Below are 24,492 nucleotides of genomic sequence, written 5' to 3'. Positions count from 1 at the left end.
GCGCTTGCCACTGACCACATGGTGAGACTGTTCACCCAGTTCCCTCCTTTCCATGCAAAGCCTCTCCCACTTTGAGGACACCATCACCCAAGGGGACAGAATTGTAATGGTTCTTTCAGTGTTGAAGGTTCTCTTCCCTACTGCAGCTCAGTGTTCATTGCAGCAGGGAGCTGCAGCCCAGGTCTTGCCCTCACCTGCCTTGCAGAGCCATCTCTGCCAAACATCACAGGTATCTGATATGAAAAAGAAAATGTTAATGGAAACTATCCAAAAGGCATGTGGCCACAGTATAATCCCCTGCCTGTGAGCTATTTGAAAACAGTGTAACAAATGTGTCATATTGCCTCTCGAGATGCCCTATTCACTATATTTCTAGGAGAAAGACTCAATTTTTTTGCTGATTTTGTGAGCTAAGTTTAAACTAAGTTTCCCATTGCTCCACTTATGCTAAAAACATTCCCGGATAGAACAATGTAGGAGGGTTGGGTCATACACTTATTTACACATAAATGAAAAGCCACATGCACAAACATTTAGCATTTTATTTTTATAAAGACAGGCAAAACTCCTTTCCTTTCCCTTTTTAAAAGTTCAAATCTGTGCTTGAGTTTTCATGCATTTGTTACAAATTTCTGGATTAGTGGTGTAAGTTAGAAATCCTTTGTTCCTCTACCTTTGCTGTCACTTGTCTAGTTTGTTTGAATTTGATAATGCACGATGAAAGGCCTGTGGGTAATCTGGGCGTTGCGGCTGCCTTAGACCCCATACAATGTCAATGCTACCCTGCCTCATCTGAAGAACCTTAATCTTTTTACCTGAAGGTGCTGAACGTGATTCAGTGGGAAGGTGTGGGCTGCACATCCTGTGTCCCTGTCCACTTCTGCAGGCTTGTGTGTTTCATGGCATCATGCCACCAGCTGCACAGAGTAGTTGTCAGTCAACCATCCATGAGCACGCCTTTCTACCCAGAGCAGATTCTTTCCAGAGGTTTGTTCGATGAGAGACAGAGCTTGAAGGTGGTGGTAACACTAGTATTTAATATTTCCTAGGATCTAAAGGCACTTTGTGCCAAGCTGTTTGAAAGGCACTCATGAAGACAATGGATCACAACCTGTTGGATCTGCAGAAAGGCTGTGCTGGCGAGCTGGGGTTAGTGGGTCCTCTGGGTATCCAGGCACCTGGCAGTGGTGTGTTTTTCAGCAGTAAATGTTCAAAGCAGGAATTTAAAGCATTCCAGTGCAGTGTTTCCTTCTGGGCAGAAGACATTTGTGCTGACCTGCCTCTGTGTGTCTGTGGCCTGCTGTTTGTGCTGTTGAAATGCCAGCTGGCTCCGGGCATCCACGCTCAGTCCCGCGCCGTGAAGGCATGGGCGCCTTTTGGTTGGGCCCCATAAATAGCTTTTGTTCATTCATTGAAAATGCAGTAATTATAAACATGCTAGTTTAATAACTGTGTTTAATTAATGGTGGGTGAGTAAACGATGCATGGAGAGGAGGTTAAAATTTACTAAAGGCTATCGCTGTGTAGCTCTTAATTGAATTAAGTGTATATTAAACTGGGCCTCTTTCCTGTCCCTGGAGAAACGAGCTGGGTGCACTGGAGCGTATGGATGCTATTGATTTCAGAAAGCTCTCGTTAAATGCAGTACAAAAATGCTCTATGGCCAAAGTCCAGATCCTTCTGCATATATAATAAGGCCAAGGCAGTGTTAGCACAAAACGATAGCATGATGTTTACTTCAGGAATTCATATACCTATTATTATTATCACAAGTCAGTTCCCAAGAAGGTCTAGTGAAAAAAAAAAAAAAATTCCCGGCAGTCACAATTTTAGCTTTATTTTGGAACTGTTAGCTCTTTTAATAGTTTTTATATAGGAGAATAGGTTGTCCTGTGTCTGGTTTTTCTGTGTATATGTAAAAGTATATAAACACTTAAACACAGTGTCAAAAAATCTTAAGGAAAATATCAACAGATTTTTATTTTGTTTTTTCCATCCATCTGTGTCCAGCAAGACTGTTTATAGCATAAGTAGTCCTCCAGGAAGATTTGTAACACAGGGAATGAAGGCAAGTGCTGTTAGGCACGGCATCCTTGTGCCCTGTTTCTTTTAGAGAAACTCATGTCATGCTTGAAATAATTCTCTATAAAACTGGTGTTCTTAGCACAGGAAAGTTGCATGTATATGTGTAATAAAGGTTGTTTCCATTGCAAAGGGAAAAATTAAGGAGAAGCTGCAATTGAGCTTGCTGGGAGATTTGGACAAACACTACAGTTCAATGTAATGGAATAGGGGTTTTTTTAGCTTTTGGATTAAAAGCTTCTAATGGACTTTTTAATGTATTTTGAAGGTCAAGCATTATATATTGCAAATTAATATTTTCATGTTTTATGAGTACGTGTTCTCACTGTATTCATGTGCCTTCTTCTAGCAGTGTCTTCTGGATTTTGCTTTGGCTTTGCAATATAACCTTTACAAGTAGTTCTCTTGGAGCCAGTAGAGTTTTAGCCATGTGGAAAACCAGGAGTTTGCTTTGGATTTTATTTTTTTTTCCCCTCAAGATGAGCAACTTGTATACTCAGGAAAAAGCAGTTTACATGAACTCAATGGATCAATAGCCCTAATAAAAATGTTGCACAGAAAGAATCTGCTGGTATTTTTTTCACAGATCCACAGCATCAGGGCAAAAAATCTTAACAGAGCTGTTGGATAACTGACTCAGAAAATGCAGACAGCTTGTATTTTACTGTTTTTTTCTCCTATTGTACAGGCTGCAGAATCAGAAATAATATAAAGTGATCGTTAGGAGAAAGCTGGCAAGATCTCATTGACCATTTGACCAAGCCCTCAGTTACAGCATGTTTTCCATTTTTTTCCAGAAAAATGGCGCTTTCCTTCAAGTCCTTAGAAAAAATCTGTTTGAACTTAAAAAGGCAGATATTGTGCAGAATTTATCTGCCATGTTTGTTAAAAACATCTTTTCCAGTTTTATAGAAAAGTAGGTCACATAGGGTGCACTGTTTCTTTTTGTGTCTTACAGACAAAAATGTAATCACAGAAGGATGTTCTAATGAAGCAATTAACAGGAAGATTTGTAAAAATATTTGAGGAATGTCAGTTTTCCAGGAAGTCTGGCAGTTTGGGAAAGGACCAGACTTTTAAGAATATCTGAAATGCTTGAACTGTCAACAAGAAAAAGCAAAGTAACTCAAAAAAACCTCTGATTTACAGAAACATATAAAGAAATTCAGTGGGTTTGGAGGTCTGACACAATTCAGGAAGCAGTGGAAGAAGTATTTAGTGACCATTTCTGAAGAAGGGCAAGACAATGGAATGTAGAGATCATTGGTTTTGGTGATGTTTGTGCCCTCTGGGTGCACTTGGTCCTGATGCTGCACGTGCCAAGATGAAGGGTGAAGTTTCCACCCATGTGAAGGTTCTGTGAGTTTCTGGAGCCTTGCATGCCTGGATCTTGAGATGACACCTGCAAGGAGATCTCTTGTTCTCTGGAGGGCTCTGTGGTTTTGTGGATGAAAGAGCTGCTTTAAATATCAGTGCTGAGGTTTGTGACACTGTGGCACAGTAACACGCTTCTGTTTGGGTTTGTGTTGTGAATATTATGTCTCTAGTGTTTTCGTGAGAGAAATGTGCCTGGTGAGAACTAGAGCAAGCCAAAATTGCTAAAGCTTGCTTGCGTGGTAATGTTATCTCTTTCATGGGCTATTGCTCTCCCACAATATAATTTAGTTGAGTATAAGTTGCTTCAAAGAAATCCTGCTGGTGTTGCTGCTTGTTACTCTACAACATTTGAGTTAAAATAGCAGGGAAAAAAGGGTGGCTTAGCTTTGATGTCTGATACTGTTAGGAGTGAGTTGCTCTTTCCTGCTTCAGAGAGCTTCTCACAGCTGTTGAGAGAAGTACTTAGCCCCAAAATGCAAGACTTGTATCCCCCAGGGCTGGCGGAGAAGAGGTTGTGAATAATTTGACTTGAAGTCAAGGTGGTGCTCGGTGGAGCAGGAAATTAGGAGTGCTATTTTTAAATGCTGAAGAACTTATTAAAAAGCAGTAATAGTTTTCATTAGACAAAGAGCTTCGAATTTGGGAGTCTCATGATTTGAGGTAGCATCATTCATCAAGTAAGTGCTTTTTAAAGAGTGCCAAGTAAATCTGTCTTTCTGGAAGGGTTGGTGACTATCAGGAGAATTAAGTAAGGGATGCAAAGCTTTTTGACATAAATCTTGGCATGCCAAGTATGTCTCTCTAAATTGGCAGCTGGTGTTGCCACACATTAGCATTTAGAATAAAATAAAAATGACAAATTTGTCTAATGTGAGAATAAAACTAACACAGAAATTCTGCTCAGTCTGCATCATTTCATCCTCTCTCTCCTTTACTCTGTGCCTGTGATTTTCCAAGAATTTTAAAGATGAGAAAGACACAAGCTTTCATACCCCCTCCCTTTCTAACACCAGATGGAAAATGGCCCATGGACATAAGCTTGCAGCAAAAGGAGGGATAATTCAGATATTAGAGAAGAAAATTCTGACTGTAAGGGTTGGGGTCACTTAGCCAGACAGGCTGGGGAATCCACTTTGCTGTGCAGGAATTTGCAGGGATGTGCCATCTCTGTCCAACACTATTTCAAGCAGGGAGGTTGAGCAGAGGCCCACTGAGGTACTTTGCAAACTAGGTTAGTGTGCTTTCTGTGACAGAAAAAGGGCAGTCAGCCTTTGACGATGGTTATACCAGGGTAAAATCAAGAAAGCAGAAGTCTTACCTTCCTTTGTCCTTGCGCAAGATAGAAAAGCGTGTTAATGCAAAGAATATTTGACATTAAAAAATTATGTACAACCAGAGCAGAATAAGATCCAGATCCCCATGGCTGCAAAAAGTCGCTTTGATTTTTTTCCAGACCTTTGGGTTTCTTAGCAGCAAGTTCTCTGCCTAAGGGCTCTTCAGAAAATGGGTAGTCTAAAGCTGGCAGGTCTTGAGATTAATTTAATATTTTTCTGCTGAATGTAAGTCCAAGAAGACATGTAGTAATCGTGATAACACATTTACAGCTGCACTGGAATGCCCTGACCCTAAGCAGGTCGTAAGCTTCAAAATGTAACTGTTTTCTGTGATGTTAAAACAGCATTTATTCTTTGGCTTTGTAAGACTTTTTTGTTCAGTAGACGGTGAACAAAAGTGCTATTTGGTGCTTCAGGAAGATTTTTCTATTTATTACTGCCCAAGAGATCTCTTATCTCCAAAACACAGACGACTTTTGAGGTCTCATACTCTTCAGCACCTGGTTGTACATATTTGTACAGAACTGTAAATGAGATATTTCCTTCCACTGTTGAGTCACTCTTGTCCAACAAGTGGTATATATGTAAGTAAAACCAAAGATTTTTTTTTAACTCATTATTCAATGGAAAGCTGATTAATGAGACCTTGAAACCTAATATCCCCAAGAGACAGTTCACAGCACTGCATGCAACCTAGTTCATAGCAGGCAATAAAAATTAGAGGTGACTTGAAAGTGAGCCATTACATTGTGTTTGGAGGAAAACTCAGGCTCAGGCACACAGTGGAGTTTGCACTGGGTAACAATTCATGCAGGTCAGCAGACCTGTGGTAACTGGGGCTCAGTGATTGCCTCTGACAGACAACAAGAGGTCAGAACCAGGCTGTTGTGGGGCTCCTGCCCTGCTCGCTGCCAGGGCATGGTGCTGCACCTTCCCTTTCACAAGCACTAATGGCTCTGTGGCCAGGTCTCCAGCCTGGCTGATTCCCTGGGGCAGTGGCAGGGGTCCTGCCCCAGACCAGCTACCCTCTGAATCCTTGGGATGAGAGAGCATATGAGGACACTGTGCCTTCCCAAACATGCAGCAAGGAGCTTGCTCAGCCGTGATGACTGGCTTGGGCTCTGAGCTTTTTTTCTAGAAAGATTGTCAGATTTTGAATTTCTACTTTCTCACCACTCTCATGACAATAAATGTTTTGTGTAGCTTCCAAGACAGAAAAAAATTGCTTCTTGGTGCCAGATGAGGTTTGCTTCTACTCTAGTGACTCGTAAAGTAAGTCTGAAGTTTGCTGAGGCTGCTTATGGTTTTTAGAAACCATTGCTTTTAGCATGATGAGTTTGGTTTCTAAAAGCCCTTTGAGGAGGTTGAAAATTCTGCCTTCAGCCTCCCAAACCACTGCTATGGTTCAGACTGGTGAGGCTGTTCAGTCATGTAAAGTGGAGCAGAATAGGTTTTGATAGCAGCATCTCAAAGTAATGATGGTAGGAAGGGAGGGTGGAAGAGGGCAGAGGAGGGAAAAGATGTGTGGAAAGACAGTGTCAGGTTTGTGTGTGTGCGTGTGTGAGAGAGGGAGAGAGAGGGAGAGAGAGGGAGAGAGAGGGAAAGAGAAGGAAGAGTGGGTCTTCTTTCCTGGAGGAAGAAATCAAAACCCCTCTTTAGGGTGTGGTCCTGCTCTTGAATCACTACATGCCAGTTGAAAAGGGCCGCCCAGCTGGATTTCTGTCTTCTGTCTCAAAGAAATCTCTGCTCTCCGAAGCATTTTCTGCCTTAAATGTAAAGATTGGCATCACAGCTCACAGTCCTGAGATGTCTGAAGCAGACTGATGACCGCTCGCTTGATCTTCATTAAGGTGCATTTCAGTGGTTTTACCTGAGTGTACTGGAACTGTTCTGGGTTGTGGCCAAGCTGTAGTCCCTTGTTTGTTGTCCTGCACTCCCAGGTTGAGGTCTCATGGAAGGAGATTCCACTCCTGCAAGTCCCTGCTGCCCCAAGGGGCTGGTTAAGGCCTGTGGGGTGAGCTGGTGCCCTAATGAGCTGTGGGCATATGGATAATGAGGCAGAAACTAAATCTCCCACATCTCTGTTCATCTTAAAATTATGAAGTGCAACATAATTTCTCTGAGCATTTTCAGCATTTTCTTCCCTTTTCCTCTCCAAGTGTTGTACTTCTGCTTTGGAAACAACTCTGCTTTATATTTATGCCTGTTATATGATGGTCCAGAAATCTTGCATTCATCCCCTTTTAAATTTTTTTTCCCTAAGTACAATTAATTTCCAACTAAAGGTTAGCAGTTTCAAAATACAAATGTAAGAATATGGTGTTCTAATGGGAGAAGAGAAGCTGTGAGCAACCTGCCTATCCCCAGGAGAACTGCAAGGCTGGAAACCCCAGGGATGAGTACCTGAAATGGGTTAAACAAGGGCTTAATTTTTTCTTTGAAAAACACTATTACCTGGTGTGTCAAGTCTATTCAAAATAATCCAAAATATCTCTTGGCAGATTATGGTTTTAAGAAATCCCATTTAATTCTGCTTCTTTCCTTAATGGATTCCTGTTACGGTTTACAATTTTAGGCTTTCTGTAGAAGCAGGGCAAAATTTCTGTCTGTGTGTTTTGTCTGTGGGGAATAGAGGGTCCATAAATTAGCTGTTCCTTATAGGAAACCCTGCAGTGGCAATTCCTGTGGGACATTGTTCCTCTCAAGGGGAAACATCTCCTTTTCAGGCTTGGCTCCTGCAATGCACGTTGGGCTTTTTACATCGGGCTGAGGACCGGCAGGATGAGGATGTGTGGTCATCAGCCTTGTCTGCAAGAACAGTATCAGACACCCAAACTCTTCAGATTTTTAAGGCTGAAGGTAGAGAAAAAGGCAAGAGAAAAGAAAATATTTGGGGATTTCTTAGTATAGTTCTCTGGAACTTTCACAGGAATTTAAATATGATATTCCAGTGAATATGTCTCTTTAAAATACTGGGTTTTCCCAGTGGATGAGAATTCCAATTTTTTTACTAACTCCACTTTATTGTATTTTTAAGGTTTTCCATCTTGAGGCTGGGCATCTGGGTTCAGTTTTTGTTTTATGAAAAAAGCACTGGGACATTTAAATAATTCAAGCGAGAAATTATATGCTCTCAGCAAACAGATGTCAAAAAAAATGAAAGAAGCTTAAAATCTAGGCCTCCAAAGTCACTTCCATATATTTCCTTTTTAAAGAATGCATTTTTAATCAGCTTTTAGAAACAAAGTGCTGTGCTGACATATACATACTTACTCAGTGTTTCATCATGGGACAGAACAAAGAAAGTGAAACCAAAGTTACAAACTATTGTATTATAATATGCTAAATAAATGCTATGATACCAAATTGGCTCACCTGACAAAGCCCAGAGTTACAAGACTGTTGTGTTGTTGTTTTCCAGATGATGTGTAGATAATTGAATGAGCTTCTATGCTTTGTAAAAACAGGAATTCATACAAGGGCTCTGATGGCTCTGGTAAAATCAAAAAGGGAATTAAAGAAGAATACTCTTTTCCAGGAAATACGATCACTGTTCTCAATATAATTTGTAATTATAATTTCTGATTTATCTTTCATAGTCTAGTTCAGCACATTTTCCTATGAAATGATTTCAGGGGTGAAGTTTGGATTGTGGTGTGTCTCTGCCTCACTGCACACAGCACAGCTGTAGGAAGGCTCCTGCTCTGGGTATCATCCAAACTGTCAGCCAAAATATGAAGAAATGCAGTAATCTGAAGGGAGTCTTGCACGTTTTAGTAGAATAATGCAAGAAAAGTAGGTGAAGATACACAGAAGAGGACCTTGCACTCCTGAGGTTGGCGTTGGAGGGGTCAGCCCAGCTGCTTTTGAGGCTGCTGATAAAGCTGCTGTTGCCACATGGTTTCTCAGTGCTGCCACGTCATTAGTTTGCATTTGAGTTTGAGGTGTTTCAGTCCTGGTTTAGCACCTGGGTGGAGCTCTGGACAGTCTGATCTCCAGGGGCTGCAGGTTTGCCCTGGAGGGCACCTGGGAGAGCAGGGACAGTGCAGGGTGTCCATTGTGCTGTTGCCTCTCTCCTTGGGGAAATGCCTCCATGTATCGCAGTTTCCACTGGGCTTGGAGCCAGCTGAGGAAGATCTTCGAAGATGACTGAATAATCCAGTGAGGGACAGAGGCTGCTACACCTTTCACTGGCACCTCTATGGGCGGATCAGGTTCAGTGGAGCAAATCTTCTCCTGCCACTCACTGCCATCAGTGTGAAGGTGACTTCTGGGTTTGTCACCTCTCCTCCATTTTCATTTTGGTGGAGGGGATTGCTCAGGTTTTATGGGGTCTTTTTAAAGTTGGGTGTGACACCCTGCTCCTCCTCTCTTTATCCACCCTGCCCAAATTGAACCACACTAGCAGCTATTGCAAAAGAGATGCTGTTTAATCAGGTTCATGCTTGCTTGTTGCCAGAACAGGAGAATGTGGAACTAGCAAAGCAGGGAAGGTTGTACCTGCTTTCTCTGGCACTGGGTGGAAAGAATTACACTTTGTCATGCTCTGGCTTTCCTAGCTGCTGGGTTGTGAATGCTTGCTGGCAACTCTTTGTGAGCTTTCCTGCTTGGGAAGAGTGGTTCTTTCTGCAATTTCAGAGTATTTCCTTTTCTTGGTTGTTTTTCTTGTTGGCTCTGAATCTCCCCTGCCTGCAGGTTGCTCATAGTAAAACATTAGTCACCAGTAAAACTGATTTGTTTTTCATAGATACATAGTGCAGTGATATGGCTATGAAACAACTTTCTTTGACAGCATCTTAATATGTTGCTTGGGATGCTGTGATGACTTTGAAGCTGAAAGTGTTTAGGAAAAGTATTTTCCAATACAAAGAGTTGGGTTGAATTTTCTAATGCTGAAATATATGCTGAACATTGATATATATAATATGGTCTTTGGGAATATTCTGGTGACAACATATACCTATTTCAGCTCCCAATCCCAAGCATGTTTCTAAGCACATGAAAAAACAGATACATTGTAAGTCTGTTGATATGAGCAATATTACATAGTTCCTTAAGTGTTTGAATGATTAATACTTTAGTTTTTGATAACTGGACTTTTGCCTATGCTGCACTTGCTTTTTTCTTAAAAATATCCCCAAATGTGTATTTAATTTATAATATATGAGTACAATATTGTAGTAGCACTATATTTAGTTTTAAAAAGTCTGTTTGGTTTAAATAAGGCTCACTTTGAAGCTTGAGCTTAATGGCAAATTTGGGGGAAAATCGGGGGTGTGTGCTAGTTCTGTTTTGTGTCTTTTCTTTTAGTGGTTTTATCCTGTTACAGAGAATGATTATGATGATAGCTTGTGTGGGGGAGTCATCTTGTTGGCATGTCTCTGAAAGCCTGCCTAGCTTCTTTCAGATATGATCTGCAGTTACACCCATCTGAACAACATAATATATGAAAGTGCATATGATGTGTCTTTAAGTCCAATGTGTGATTAATACACCAATACTGTTTGGGATAGTAAAGATTATTGTGTGTGTTTGCTCTGAATGGACTCCCTCTTTTGTTCCTTCAGGCCAGTAAGAACATTGACTCAGAAACTTGAATATTTAAGATGCCTGAAGGCAAGACTTTGCTCTCCAGGCTTCGCTTCTTGTCTTTGTAGAGATGATGACTGCATAAAAGCACATGACTAGATGAAGCATTGAATCATTATTTATAGAGCATAACATTTATTTATGTATTTTTAATTGGGGCTCAATTCAGCACTGAAGTCTTCTAAAGCAGCAAAGAGATACAAAAGAACTACCACGACAGCAACTTCTGTGTGTGAAACCTTTGTCCCGGACTTTGTGCAGATTTAGTGAGATGGTATGTGGTGTAAATGTGTAGAAAATGAGTGTCCTGAACAATACATGGTGGTGACAGTGTTCGTGAAGACTCTGCATGTCTGGGATGCAGTATCTGGGCTCTGATGAATGGTGTGTGCAGACTTCCAGGAAGGCAAGCATCTTCTGAATTTCCCCTGAGAGCACAGGCTCCGCTGGCTGGGGGTAGGTCCTACTCTTATGTCAGCAAATAATTCTCAATTACCAAGGCTAGGTAAAATCCCCCTTCCATTCTAAGAAGCTTGCTCTATCTCTAGCTGCATTCTCCCCTCCTTTTTTTTTGACAGATCATTTTCATTTAGGCAAAAAACTCTGTTGAAAGGCACTAGACCAAAGATTGCAGTGATTACCTCATCTAGTTATTTCTGGAACCAGAGTACCATCCGGGGCTTGCTAGTGTGGAACTTCAGCAACAGCCATAAAATTCAGCTACCTCCAAAAGCACGATCACACATTGCCCGAGAAAGGTCAGAAGAGGCTTGGGAGGATTCTAGATCCATCTTCCAAGAGATATGGGTGCAGAAAGTCATTGCTGTTGTGGTCAGTACTGGGGTGATATCTTAATCAATGATAAAGACACAGGATAAAGGTCCTGTGTGATATCTTAATCAATGATCTGGACAAGGGGAATCAAGAGCACCCTCAGCCAGTTTGCAGATGGCACCAAGCTGGGTGTGAGTGCTGATCTGCTGGAGGGCAGGGGGGCTCTGCAGAGGGATCTGCACGGGCTGGATCCATGGGCCAGGGCCAATTGTGTGAGGTTCAACCAGGCCAAGTGCTGGGTCCTGTCCCAGGGTCACAACAACCCCCTGCAGCTCCAGGCTGGGACAGTGGCTGGAAAACTGCCCAGTGGGAAAGGCCCTGGGGGTGCTGGTCAGCAGTGGCTGAACATGAGCCAGGGTGTGCCCAGGTGACCAAGAGGGCCAAGGACATCCTGAATGTATCAGCAATGGTGTGGCCAGCAGGACCAGGGCAGTGACTGCCCCTCTGTGCTGGGCACTGCTCAGTTTTGAGTCCTGCAGTGCAGGAGAGACACTGAGGGGCTGAAGTTGGACTCAATGACCTTGGACGTCTTTTCCAACCTAAATGATTCTATGATTCTATGAAAGAAATGGATGCTGTAGTCAGCATGTGCAGCATCTATTCTCTGAGAGGTGATAGCTCTTGTTTCCGGTGAGTTTCTACCCGCAGGGTTAACCTTCAATTTGGGAAAGAAAAATTCAGTCTGGTGTGCATGCTTTGGGAGGCTGCTGTAGGGAGTTCAGCTGGAGGTTAAGAGAACAGATCAGCAATGACTGTGTTATGGTTCAGTGGTCTGTGTCCTTCAGAGGTCACAGATGAACCCTTTGTGCCTCAAGAACCTCTGCATTGATCTGAGAGCAGGAATGGGAACTAAATTAAAACTGCAGAGACTGAGCCTCCATCTGTGGAAATCCTGCTGTTGGCTGTGGTCGAAGTCATGTCCTGGTTCTGGAGATGCATTCCCTAGAGGACGTGATGAACAGTCAGCTTCATGTGTGCTCTAGTCTGTCAGGGCTATATGAAGGAAAGCTGAGCTCTGTTGATGTCTTCACACACCTGAACCAACCCTTCATGGAGAAGGAGTGAAGTGTATGCAGTGTTGAAGGGAAATGCAGGTATTGCCTCCAGGTAGATGTTAGTGGTAAAAATGTAAACTGTTACCTGAAAGTCCTTTGGTTTTTCACCTACTGGCTGAGTGGGAAGTGAAAGAACATTGGTGATGATGAGTAAGTGAAGAGTGTTACGGGATCTGCCTGTCATTGTCTAGGGTAAGTTTTGGGAGGAAACTTCTGAAGTGGTCTCTGGAAAGCAAATTCAACCTGCCCCTCTTCGAGACAGTGGGAAAAACTGTTTATTTAACAGGCAAAGTACTCACAAACATGAAAAAATGAACAGCATTAAACAATAGAACCTCTCCCTGTCTGAAGAGATGGCAAACTCGGAGAGAGTGCTTGTCATGGGCTGTAGCTGGGCTCACTCAGTCTCTCATCCATCCCTGAGGTGCTGGAACGCAGCGTCCTGGCCCCGGTGTGAGCTCCTGGTGCCATTCTGGGTGTTCAGGCCTGAGCAGGGCTGATCAGTTCCAAGAAAAGGAAAAGCCACAATCCTGGGAATGTCTCTGCCTAAGCCAACAGAAAACTGACTAAAGGCAAAGGAGAGCTCTGTCCCCCTGTCTGTCTGTGCTGCAGACAGTGCAGTCTGTGAGCAGGAATGCAGGAGAGTGAGTGCAGTTTCTGCAGACAAACCAAGCACTTCTTCTCTCCCCTTTACTCTCAGAACCTGTTGTAGAGGTGCAGAACTTATTGCTGGGCAAAACAGGTGAATGGGGATATGGTGAATTCAGTACCATGAAGTGATATGAAGTATCATGAAGTGGGGATATGGTGAATTCAGCATCATGAAGTCACCCCAGGACACTGCCAAAGCCAAAATGGAGAGGATCTTCTCTGAAAGTCCTTTCCTAAGCTCCACTTGGCACACTTGCTTGGGAGCACTCACAGCAGGCTGTTAATTATTTCCAGTGCTCAGGTCATCAGATTAGAGATGATTAATGGATTTTGGGAATAGTGATGTGGAAATATGCCTTGTTATATCTGGTACTAATACTAATAATAATATTGTTTGTCTTAATTCAAACTTATGGGAAAATGGAAAACTATTTATTTATTTATTTATCTAAAATTTAAGCCTTTCCAGTAACACGGTGACATCCCATCAGTCCACCTTCCAAGTGCATTCATTTTGCAGTGTTGTAAGCTATTTGTTTTCTTGGTGCTTATCAGCATTCAATTTAAACAGTTTGTGGGGACATTTGTTTGTTTAATATAGAATCACAGTATTGGAACATGAGATGTTTGTGGTTTGTTTGTAATACTAGATGCATGACTCCTGCAGACAATGCAGTCCAAATTTAACATGTTATTTACATTTTCTTGTTTTATGAATAATTAGTGCAGAGATCTTTCCCACAGGAAGATCTTAAGAGTGGAAGCATTTAGAAATAATTACAGATCTACTTTTGTGCCTATTTTAATATAAGTATTGTTTTCAGAAACAACTGGAGTGTACTGTAAATTTCTATAGATTGTTCAAAACATGGAAAGCCACTCCCTCAGGAAGCCTTGCAGTTGAGATATTTGGGGTTTTGCTATAAAGGTATAGGTAAATAGGGGTTTGTTTCAAAGTCATACAGGATTAGGTGACATTAGCAAGGGCCTTTAAAAACTGTGTGACTTATTTAGGCGCCTAAATGTAAATTTGAAGTCTAACTCTGTTACTTATATCCTTATGCCTATAGTTGTGACTAGTTTTCTGTGTGAAAATGTGTGTGTGTGTGTGTGTGTGTGTGTGAGAGAGAGAGAGAGAGAGAGATAGAGAGAGATAGAACTGTGCTATTTTCAAACTTGGAAAAGGGATGTTTCTTGGAATCTGCATACTTATAATTAGATTTCCTCTGTGGTTACACAATTGTAGAGTAAATCCAGAAAAGCATCTCTGACTAATTATGTTACTGCAGATTTTTACTTCTATAAATTATGTCAGAAATGAATTCTGAGTACTCTGAAAATTCATAATGGTGCTTCCCAGCATCAGCTCTGAACTCTTCAGCAAGTGGAAGAGATCCAAAGGATGATTAGGCATGTTGATGTACAGAGGAGGCTGAATAATTGCAGAACTGGATGGGTACCATTCTTCAAGAAACTCTTTAAATACAGTTCTTTCATCATTGAAAAAGCTTGCAATAACTTGGTTCCTTAAACATGCTTTTTTTTCTGCTATCAAACTGAATAGTCTTTAAGGGCTTAGAGGTAGATAAGTAGTTTTAATGATCTGACAGCTAAAGAAGTTTGCTTTGATATAGTCTGGGACACTAGATCATGTGAGAATTAGGTGATTTTCACTCTTGTCTGAAGTAAGTTGTTTCATTCTGGTTTAAATGAATGCAAAAAGGCAAGCCTGTCTTACTTCAATACTCAAAATTACATTGAGAATAAGAATATTGGAAAGATTTAGAAAATCACTTAGAAATTGCAAAGCTTCTTCATTTTCCCACCTGACCTGGACTTGGAGAAGAGGCTGCTAGAGACAGTTTGTGTATGAAGAGGGTGAGGACGAAAGAGAATAATTTGATTGTGCTAAAGGGCTTCTGTATCAGTATCAGAAAGAGTTTTAGATTTGATCCTCTCGTTAATAATGGATGGCCAGATGGATGCTTCCTCCTCTGCTGTCTCTTTTTAATTCATCTGAATGATGGTGGAAAATCATCCCAGTGGTTTGAGCCCAGCTGTCTCTCCAGTTTAAAAGCCCACTGTGTCTGTCTCTGAATCTCCTCTTGCAACACAGCAGTTTTGGTATGTTGAAAAGTGCACTTGGGAGGTTTCCTTATCAAACCAAGCAGGTCAAACAACCTAGTTATTTCATACACAAAAGACCTAAAACTGTGAAGCTGTATCATCGCAGCCCTGGCTCAGCATTTTATTGCCATCTGCAACCCAGCTGGCTTTGGTTATCCCCGCTTTCAGAGCAGGGCTGCCTGCGTGACTACTTACCATCCCAAAATGCATCACATTTGCTGTCCCCAGAGGACACCAGCCTCTTAAACATAGGCAAGACTGCAAGGACATGCAGTGATGGAAGGGCTTGTGCTGCCTGACCTGGGGCGGGAACTGGAGCTTTTGGTCAACACCAGGGTTTAGAGTTTCACTGTTAACTGCTGACATATAGCAGACGTGTTCTTCAGCTTTCACCTGTTCATTTTATTTTTAGTAATATCATTGAAATCCCACCATGTTCCTGGACCAGTGGGAAATACTTTCTAGGATATCATGATCCCTGATTTCTGGTATAATTTCATTTGATATGTTTTGGAAATGTGTCTCTTTTTATAAGCTTGCTTATGTTGTGTGGACATAAAGAGGAAGGAGGAAGCGGATGGCTTCAGAGCTATAGAAGGAATAAGCCAGGAGGCACTGGTTGGTTTTGTGGGAACAGAGGCAGCTCCTCCTGAGCAGCAAGGACATACCCTATGGCCTTTGAGGTAATACTGGTGGTGGAAGCTCCTATGGACTTCACACTGTCCCTGGGCTGAGAGTGATCCAGTCCTGCAGCGCACTCAGACAATCTGGAGCAAGGGTAGAAGGAATGAGGAAAGCCTTGCTCTCTTCCCGTGATGCCTAGTAGTGGGGGCACATATCGTCCTTATGAAATTTTCCAGTGGCCCTGTGCCTACAGGAAAGCTTCAGATGAGGCTGTATGGCATGCCTACTTTCTTGTAGCTCGATTCCCTCTTTGCAAAAATGGGCACAATCTCATTTCCTTAAGGAAAGATTTTGCTAATTGCCAGTGTTATGGGTACTGTGAGAGCACCTGGAAATAAAGAACTCCTCTAGAGAGCTATTTGGTGGCAAGGTTTTCAAAACAAATCCAAGTATATGGTTAGGTTTTTACCTAACTGTTGTGCCCCCCTTTAGAGGGCAAGGTTTCCTGCAAGAATTTCGCATTTCCATGCTTGGCTGTTTCTGTGCCCTCTTGGTGAACTGTTCTTTGTTCTCAGGGCTTGCTTGGGCTGATACTGTAAATGCCCTGGCAATTACTAGGTTTGATTTAGTAAGTCTAGATGTTTGCACGGGCCTTTTGATCTTTAATATAGTGGACATAAATACTTGAAAATCAAAGCAGTTAAGAAAGCATTGCAGGGAACCTGTCTGCAAGAACTGATACGGTTTCACCACTGCTTTTATTTAGCTATGCTATATTAGATTTTTTTTCTGTGCTCAGTTTGCCTGGTTAACTGGTTTAAAGCAGGTTTCATCTGATCATATTCAGATACCTCTATTTTACTTGGCCACACATTTTTTAGGCAATGGAGCAGAAAGTGCACTTGAAAGATGTCAAGCATCTAGCCTGAAAATAAAGACCTACAAGAGATCAGATAACTATTTTCTCCTTAGAGGGCCTGTTCTTCTCCTTTGGCCAGAAGTGGAGCCCATGGTGACAATCTCAGATGAGGATTCAGCTGATGTTAAAGAACAAAAATCCCAGTTTTAATATTCCTGTATTCCTGTTGTTTACTTGTGGGGAGGTCAAACCTGAGGCTGTGGTTTGACTGCACAGAAAATCCAGCTTTAGGGCTCCTACAGCTGTACAAAAAGCATTGAGGCCATGAAATATAAAATGCTGACTGCTATAAAACTTCCTGTCAATTCAAATTTGTTCAAAATCTCTCAAAGCCTCCCAGCATAAGATTTAAATTTTTATTGCCAGGTCAAATATCAGAAGTCTTCCTATGGCTAGCATAAAGCTGACCTGTAAATGTGCACTCTGGCTAATTCAGCAGAAACATAACCGTGTGTCTGGATCTGATTTGTACCACTGGGTAATCCAGAATAAAACAGATTTGCTGGTGTCCTGAAGGATTTAAGACCTCAGACCATCACAGCAAAACTATCTTTAAATAACAGTGTGTCTTTTAGTGAAAACCCTGATTCAGTTCCAAAGTGGTTTTCTTCCTATTGATGCTTTTTTTTTTCCCTATTAGTTTCTAACTAATTAGTAGAAGCTACACTTGAATAGAAATTAGTACATTAATGTCTTTTGCTGGTAGTGGATTTATTTCTCTGGTGCTGAAATGCCCAGATGACTTTAGGAAAACAAGTACAATGCCTTCATCTATATATATAAAAAGATTTACAGTATATGTCAAACATAACCTTTAAAGCAATTATAAAGTCATCTCACTCAGGGGATAAAAACAATTTTTGGAATAACTGTATGTATGTTTTTCTGGAAGTTTTGGCCAGGCTGGAAATGCCAAAGGGGTTATCCTGGAGGATTGAGTCTTGGCCATTTGCACAAATCACCTTTTAAAAATCAGTAATGGGACATTTTAATGACCCTCTACATTTCTGTTTCCCCCTATGAGACAGTGATTATAGGAGCTCTTTACATCATTCCTTTGAGGACAACATAGGAAGAAAAAGCTCAATTTGTCAGAAAAGAAAAAAGCTTATTGTTTATGCACTGAATATCCACATATGCTTTTTGACAGTTCCAGTCTCAACTTATTTAAACAAAATATTCTTATTTTTCCATAAGCAGTCATTTAAGACAGCTTTTGTGCTGCCTTAATAAAGCCTCAAAGAAGGAGCCTCTCTTCACCTACATAACGTATGTTTAGCTTGGTATTTCGAACTAAAAGGCTGGAGATGAAGGAAGAAAGTGTATTACTTTCTGAGCCATAACTAAAAACTTTCAGTGAGGAATGGAGAAGGAGATAGCCAGTTTATTTATGTGGGTGGTATTTCAGCCTTTGAAAGCACATCTTATGTGGACGTGCTGGGTGGAACAAGGGCAGGTAAGAGCTGATTTTTCTGGCTGTAAATACTCCAGGGATGAAGGTGAGAAGAGCTGATAAACACTAAGAAGAGCAGAGAGGGCTGTAGAAGCTGCATGTCTGTGGGTATAAACTGATTATGAATACATTTAAGCCAGAAAACAGACCATTTCCAACTATGCAAAGTGTTGGGGCAGCTTTCCAGCAAAATATCAGAGATGTAAGTGTTCTTTACTTCTATTTGAAATTCAATGAGTTTTATTGATTAGAGTGTGAAAAAGTTGCTGTGATAGCTGGGGTCTGGATTTGATGATGCCCAGGAGGATCTTTGTGGCTGGTGGCACAAGGAAGGGGACCAAGCAGCTCTGCTCACCAGGTGCTGGTGGCACACCTTCAGGAAGAGGCATGTGCCCAGGCTGCAGCCATGCAAAGTGGCTGGTTGTTTTGTGATTGGATGGAAAGGAGTAGGACTTGGCTGTTGGCACTGCTTAGTGAGAGGGGACCATGCTTCTATCAAGGTTTTTGCAGCATCTTTTTGATCCTCTGAGAACATCTGTCGCAAAAGCTTCTCTTCTTGCAAAAAAGAGCACCTGTCTTGTGCTGTGGGTTGGCTCTGGGTTCAGTCCATGGGCTGCCACAGCAGTGCAGTGTAAGCCTGAGCCCTAAAACCAGTATTTAGCATGGTGAGAGTCTTTTTAAGATAAAATCCCATGAAAGGATGATCCCTTTGTGAGTCTGAATGGTCATGCTGTCCCTGCACCATCATGATCCTTCTATTTGAACAGGATTGATATTGTTTCCATATCACACTCAGTATATTAATTGACATTTCCCACCCCAGTACTTTCCCAGTTGAGATGTTCTGTGCTTGCAAACATCCTCTCTGCAAAATCTTAGTTCACTTTATCCTTGAAACTGCTAATGAAAAATCTCAACAGACCACACTACTGAGATGTAGGTAAGATGGGAGATTTAATTACCAGAGAGTGTTAATCAGTAGCCTCACAGGGATTCAGAGCAACCAGGACAAAATCTCTTTGGTGGAAAGTTGTCCCCAGGAACAGGGACTCCTTTTCACAAGACAGGGGACTTTGGGCCCAGGGGGCTGCCTGTTCCTATTTCTGGCTTGTTTTACTCCAGACAATTCCAATGTGGGCATAAAACTAGAGTATTTTGTATATAGGTCTGTTCTCTATGCAAGGCAGGTGGGGTGGTCTGGCAGATCTGTCACCTACAGCAAGTAAGCAAGGTGGTGGTGACTCCATGAAATTTTCTCACATGGGTCTTGAGTATATTTTGTGGAAGTCAAGAGTAAAAATAAATTTCTTCTTAGCTTTGAGGTTTCCATTTTTATCAGACAGGTCTATTTTTTCCCTTGATGAACAGCTTACCACCTTTCTATTTTTTGCTTCCATTGGCAATGGACACCTGAGCTGCTCTTCTCACCAGCAAGAGGGGTTCAGCTCAGTGCTGTGTTGTCTGTTACATCTCGAAGGAGTATTTCCTATTTATGCTTGTCTGGAGTAATTTTTCCAAAGCCAGAAGGTTTTGTTTGAGAATATCAAATCCCTTGAAAGTACTGTATAATTATCTACATGATTAATTTAAGTGTCTGCCATGGCTCTGCAGTGAGCTCAGGGGCGTAGACAGGCAACCCGCAGCGTATCGATGCCCGCAGCTTTTCCTGTGGGGAGAAGAAATGGGGTTTTGAAGGCTGCCTGCCTCTGGCGGCGTGGAGGGGGCTGTCCTCCTCTATCTCTGGAGGGATGTGTGTGCAAGGAGGGGGAGAGCCCTCCAGCAATGCTGCTAAATGAATGATGGATGAGTTTTGCGTGGAATGCAGATGCCTTTGAACGCTTCAGACGGCTAATTGCAGGATTGAAGCTGAAGTCAACATCAGTGCCCTTTGCCAATGCAGAGGAGATTTGGAGACTTGAGCTACAACTCTGAGCTGCTTTCAAGGAGCCCCAAGGTCTCCAGGGACCCTGGCAGTGCTTTGATCTGGGGATAGTTGGCAAAAGACAGTCCATAACATGTCTACCCAATGTAAAAACCGATAAACAGCTGAGAACAAAACTTCTTAAATTATTAGGCAAAAGGGGCCTCAAAGAATGATCTGGTCCAATCTTCTCTAGAGCTTGAATGGTTTTGAACCCTGTCTGGTCAGTGAGAGCTGTACCCAAGTTTGCTGTTAAAGCAAAGGGTGTCATTGTCACAAAGGTGTCATTGTCATAACTCACAGGATGATATCCATTAAATGACCTCTTACTGTACTCTCACTAGGACAGAAAATGATGTTGAAGGAAGTAAAAGTAAGAGGGATTGAAATGGAGAGATCTAATGTCTCCCACAACCCAAGAGATATTGGCTCCAATCATTGTTCATAGCAGATCTCTGACCTTCTGCAGAGACCATGAGTGTTGGAGACTCCAGAACCTAAGATGGTGCTCCCCAGGGTCTTGATTTTCTTCATCCTTCTGAGTGTTACCTAACCACTACCCTAAATCTACCTGGACATGATTCACATACATTACTCCATCATGGACAAGAGGAACAGACTGCTTTTCTCCTCATGGTCACTGTGGGGCATTGTGAAATACATGAAGACCTTTAACTTGTGCTCTCACACCCTACCTGCAATACTTTTTGCTTTTTAGCAGGCCCTAATTTTTTTCAGTATTTTCTAGTAATTCACAGTTCCAAGACTGGCAAGTCATGTCAGAATTCTGTTCCTAAGGGGCAGTTTTGCTGCTGAGACCTTCCCAGCCCTGTGTGAGGCTACAGAAATACTTAATATGCCATGTTACCTTTATCCCCATTGACACATCCTGGGACAATGACCCTTTTTTTCCTCCAACAGCAGGAGATTGACAAGAATGATTCCCTATAAACCCTGGAAAATGTTCAAAGCCAAGGTGGGTGGGGCTCTGTAGTGGAAGGTGTGCCTACCCATGGCAGGGGGGCTTGGGACCACATTCCTTCCTAACCCAATCCATTCTGTGATTCTGTGAAAATGCTGCATCTCTTGCCAAAGATTTGCCACATAGCCAGTCCTTTCTAAGTGAGATATTCCTTTTGTAGTACTCTGCAGTTGTCCTTGATGAAGTTTACCCTAATTTTTAGATTATGCTTTTCTGATTTCTGCCGAGATATTTTAGATGCTAATCCTGTTCTCCAGTGTGTCTGCAGACACACCCAGCTTCATGTAATCTGCAGATTTAATATGTGTACTCGCTTTCATTGTCCATAATGAATGTGCTGAGCAGAACTAGACTATATAGATCCAGCAGAGCTCCACTTTCAGTGTCCTTCTGTTTCACAGAATGTCATTAATAACTACTCCCTGGGTATGGATTTATAGAAGTCTCATTTAATCATATTTCCCTAGTATATTTATGAGAAAGTTGAGACAGTGACAAAAGCTACAATAAAGCCCAGATAAATGTTATTCAACAACTTCTCCATTATGAAAAGAAATTAATTTGATTTCACATGATTTTATTCTTGCCTCTTCTGTGTTTGCTGCTGCTTATATTTTTGTTCTCTTCCACATACATGCAAACTATTTCTCTGTTTGATTGGGAGTTTTAAGGATGATTGATGCTAGATTGACTGATGTCACATTTTTCTGCTGCTTCTCTTTCTACCCTTGAAGACAGCCACTGCATTTGCTGTCATCCTTAATTCTGGCCCCTTACCTGTTTGAGTTCTCACAAGTGACTAACCCCCTTACTGTTTGAGTACTGACAAGTGACCAGCCATCTGAGATGGTTTTAGCTGGTTTTGTAGGAAATATAAATGGTGTTTTTTTCCCACTCTGCTGGACTGGAAATACCTGAATTGAACTAATGTCTTACTCTGTTACAGGCAGAGAAGAGGATAGTATGCCTCTGTACTGATATTGTGTCACACTGTGTACTAATCCCTCGTGCATAGTTGGTAATTTTAACAAGGACTAAAGGAAAACCTCAAACCAGTGTTGCCTCTTTTGGTGTCATTTTTCAATAACTTTCTCTCTGAGCAACATTTTTAAGGATTGCCTTCCTGGTATTAATATGCATATAAAGGGTAACTTTTTTTTATCTTCTGCAAGTTTCATTTCATTTTTATACCCTGATATTTCTATTATTTTTGCCTATGTGTTCACACTATTTTTTTTCACTTGTGCTCAGTAACCTTTTAGTGTTCTTTCTTCTTGTCTTTGAGGAAAATAAAAAGCTCGTGATGCTGCCAAGTCTTCTGATCCTTCTTCATTGAGATGCTATTGTGCTTGTGCCTTTTAAGCACAAAATATTGTTTCTTCGAGAAACCACAGCTCACCTTGATTTCTTTTTCCTTTCAACTCTTCTCCATGAATTCTCTCCTAGCAGGTTTTTTTTTAATGTACTGAAACCAGGAATTTCTGTTTTGCTGTTCTCAATCCCTTGATTTTACAGGCTTTCTTACATGAGTTTCTTTCCACCTTCTTACCCCCAACATCTCTCTTTGGAGGCACTTCCCTGATAATTCCTTGACCCCGTCCATTATGTGAGAATGTTGCTCTGAAGGCACCAGGACTTTCTATTTCTTTCTATTTTCCATTCCTAGTAGATATCTTATGTTTCTACTTTCCCATTACCATTGAGTCAGCTGTTATCAGGTTCTTGGTTTAGGGTTTGTTGTGCCTTCCCCTGTGTTTGTTTTGTGCTTTCTGCTTTATTATTAACCAGATAATTTAGCAGTTCTTCCTCTCCCTTGTTCTGGACCTCAGAGCAAATATACACATCATCCTCAGTATGCCAAGAGATTCTGCCTCTACTTTTTCTTTGTTGGTCCACATACAAGCTATGCATTTTTAGATCAATATTACAGATCTAGGTCTTACTACAGTAAGTTCCAGTTATGTCAATTAAATAATTGCTTTTGTCTTAAATATGAGATCTTAAATAAGACTTAAGTTCTGTGGTAAAAACCCCACATATTCACCAGTGTTGCATTAAGTATCTAAAATGTTCAGAGGATTTAACCTTGTCTCCTGATCAGTCTGTGTCTAAAACCTCTTGTTTTAGACGTGTGCCTGAGCACTTTCTGTCTTTATTCTTCCCATTTTCTTCCCTGTTTTGCCTGTCCTGAGCCTAACTCAGAAGTCCCTCTCACTAAGCAGGGGGCCAGTTCCTCCTTTCCCAAGCTGATGTGTATCCCTGTTGAGCCGTTGGTGTAACTCCAGCCTCTTGGTGAAGATGCTGGTGTCCTCCTGTACAAGCAGCACGTGGTCCTGAGCTGTTGTTGTCCCTGCCTGAGCTTTCTTGGGGTCCTGTCCATCTTGGTATTGCCCCACAGCCAAGGAGGTGGCAGAACTTTGGATACAGCTTCTGGGCAGCGGCATTTTGCAAGAGCCTTCCTCTATACTCATTCTTTTGGGGTTATAAGCTCTTCCCACAGATTTTCTACCTAACACAAGCCTCTCATGCACATCTGCAAGAGCAGACCTGCAGGCTGCAAGCTCGAAGCTGCTACTTTCTTCAGTTTTCCTGGTGCACAGCTCACTGAGCATCATCCACTGCTAGAAAATAAAGCCCTGAAAGAATCTGGTCAACCAGACTTCACTCATGTCAGGGGTTTTTCTTGCTTCATAGATCCTAATGAACCTGGCAAAAAAACCCCTGTCTCACCCTGTTGCCTGCTAACCCCCGGCTCCCACTGACTCATGGCTGTCTGTGCGCCTCCCTCTCCAAACTGCACGAAATGGGGGAATTCACCTGCCCTACTCTTTTCCCAGGAAACTGGACAGTCACTTCTCTTAGATGCTTTACCCACAAGGTGGCTGTGAGCCACTGCTGCCACGAAGGGAGGGACCCCATTGGCGTCCTCACCGTTTGTGTTTGCTGCTGCCCATCCCTCGTCCTGCTTGGTGGGGAGCTAAATCCGGGAAGAGACCGGTTTAAGCCTTTCCCAGCCCAGAATCTCTGGCATGGACGGCAGGGCTGTCAGCTTCAGTCGCTGGTGAGGCCGGTGCCCCTCCAGCGGCCCTTGGCTGGAGCGTCTCCCCCGCTCCGGTCAGAGCCCCGGAGCTGCGGCAGGAGCATCCCCTGGGCTCTGCAGCCCGCGTTTCACCGCCAAGGTCAGGAGCTAATGGTGACCTTTTATTCCCTTGCTGCGGAGAGCAGCTGGTGCCCTCAAGTGGTAAATCGCAGGAGGAGAACGGCCAGGCCGTGCGAGCCGGCCCTGGGCCGCCGGGCCGGGGCTGCGGGGCGCCTGCAGCTGCTCGGGCACTTCTAACCACGCTGTTTTATCCTTGCAGGACGAGACGCCGTGGTGATCGTGGTGGGAAGGACGCTTTGTTCCCGACGGAGCGGGGACACCGGCGGCAGGCAGGCCTGGACAGCCACAGACACTCACAAACTTGACCCACCAGCCTGTTCACAGGGCCGGTGCAGTGCCTGGACACCAAACATCCTTCCTTGACTGTGTTTTTGGTCAGCTGGA

The sequence above is a fragment of the Molothrus aeneus genome, chromosome Z, assembly GCF_037042795.1.
Source record: "Molothrus aeneus isolate 106 chromosome Z, BPBGC_Maene_1.0, whole genome shotgun sequence".
NCBI lineage: Eukaryota > Metazoa > Chordata > Aves > Passeriformes > Icteridae > Molothrus > Molothrus aeneus.
The sequence above is the reverse complement of the archived record's forward strand: the minus strand, read 5'-3'. Positions refer to the sequence as shown.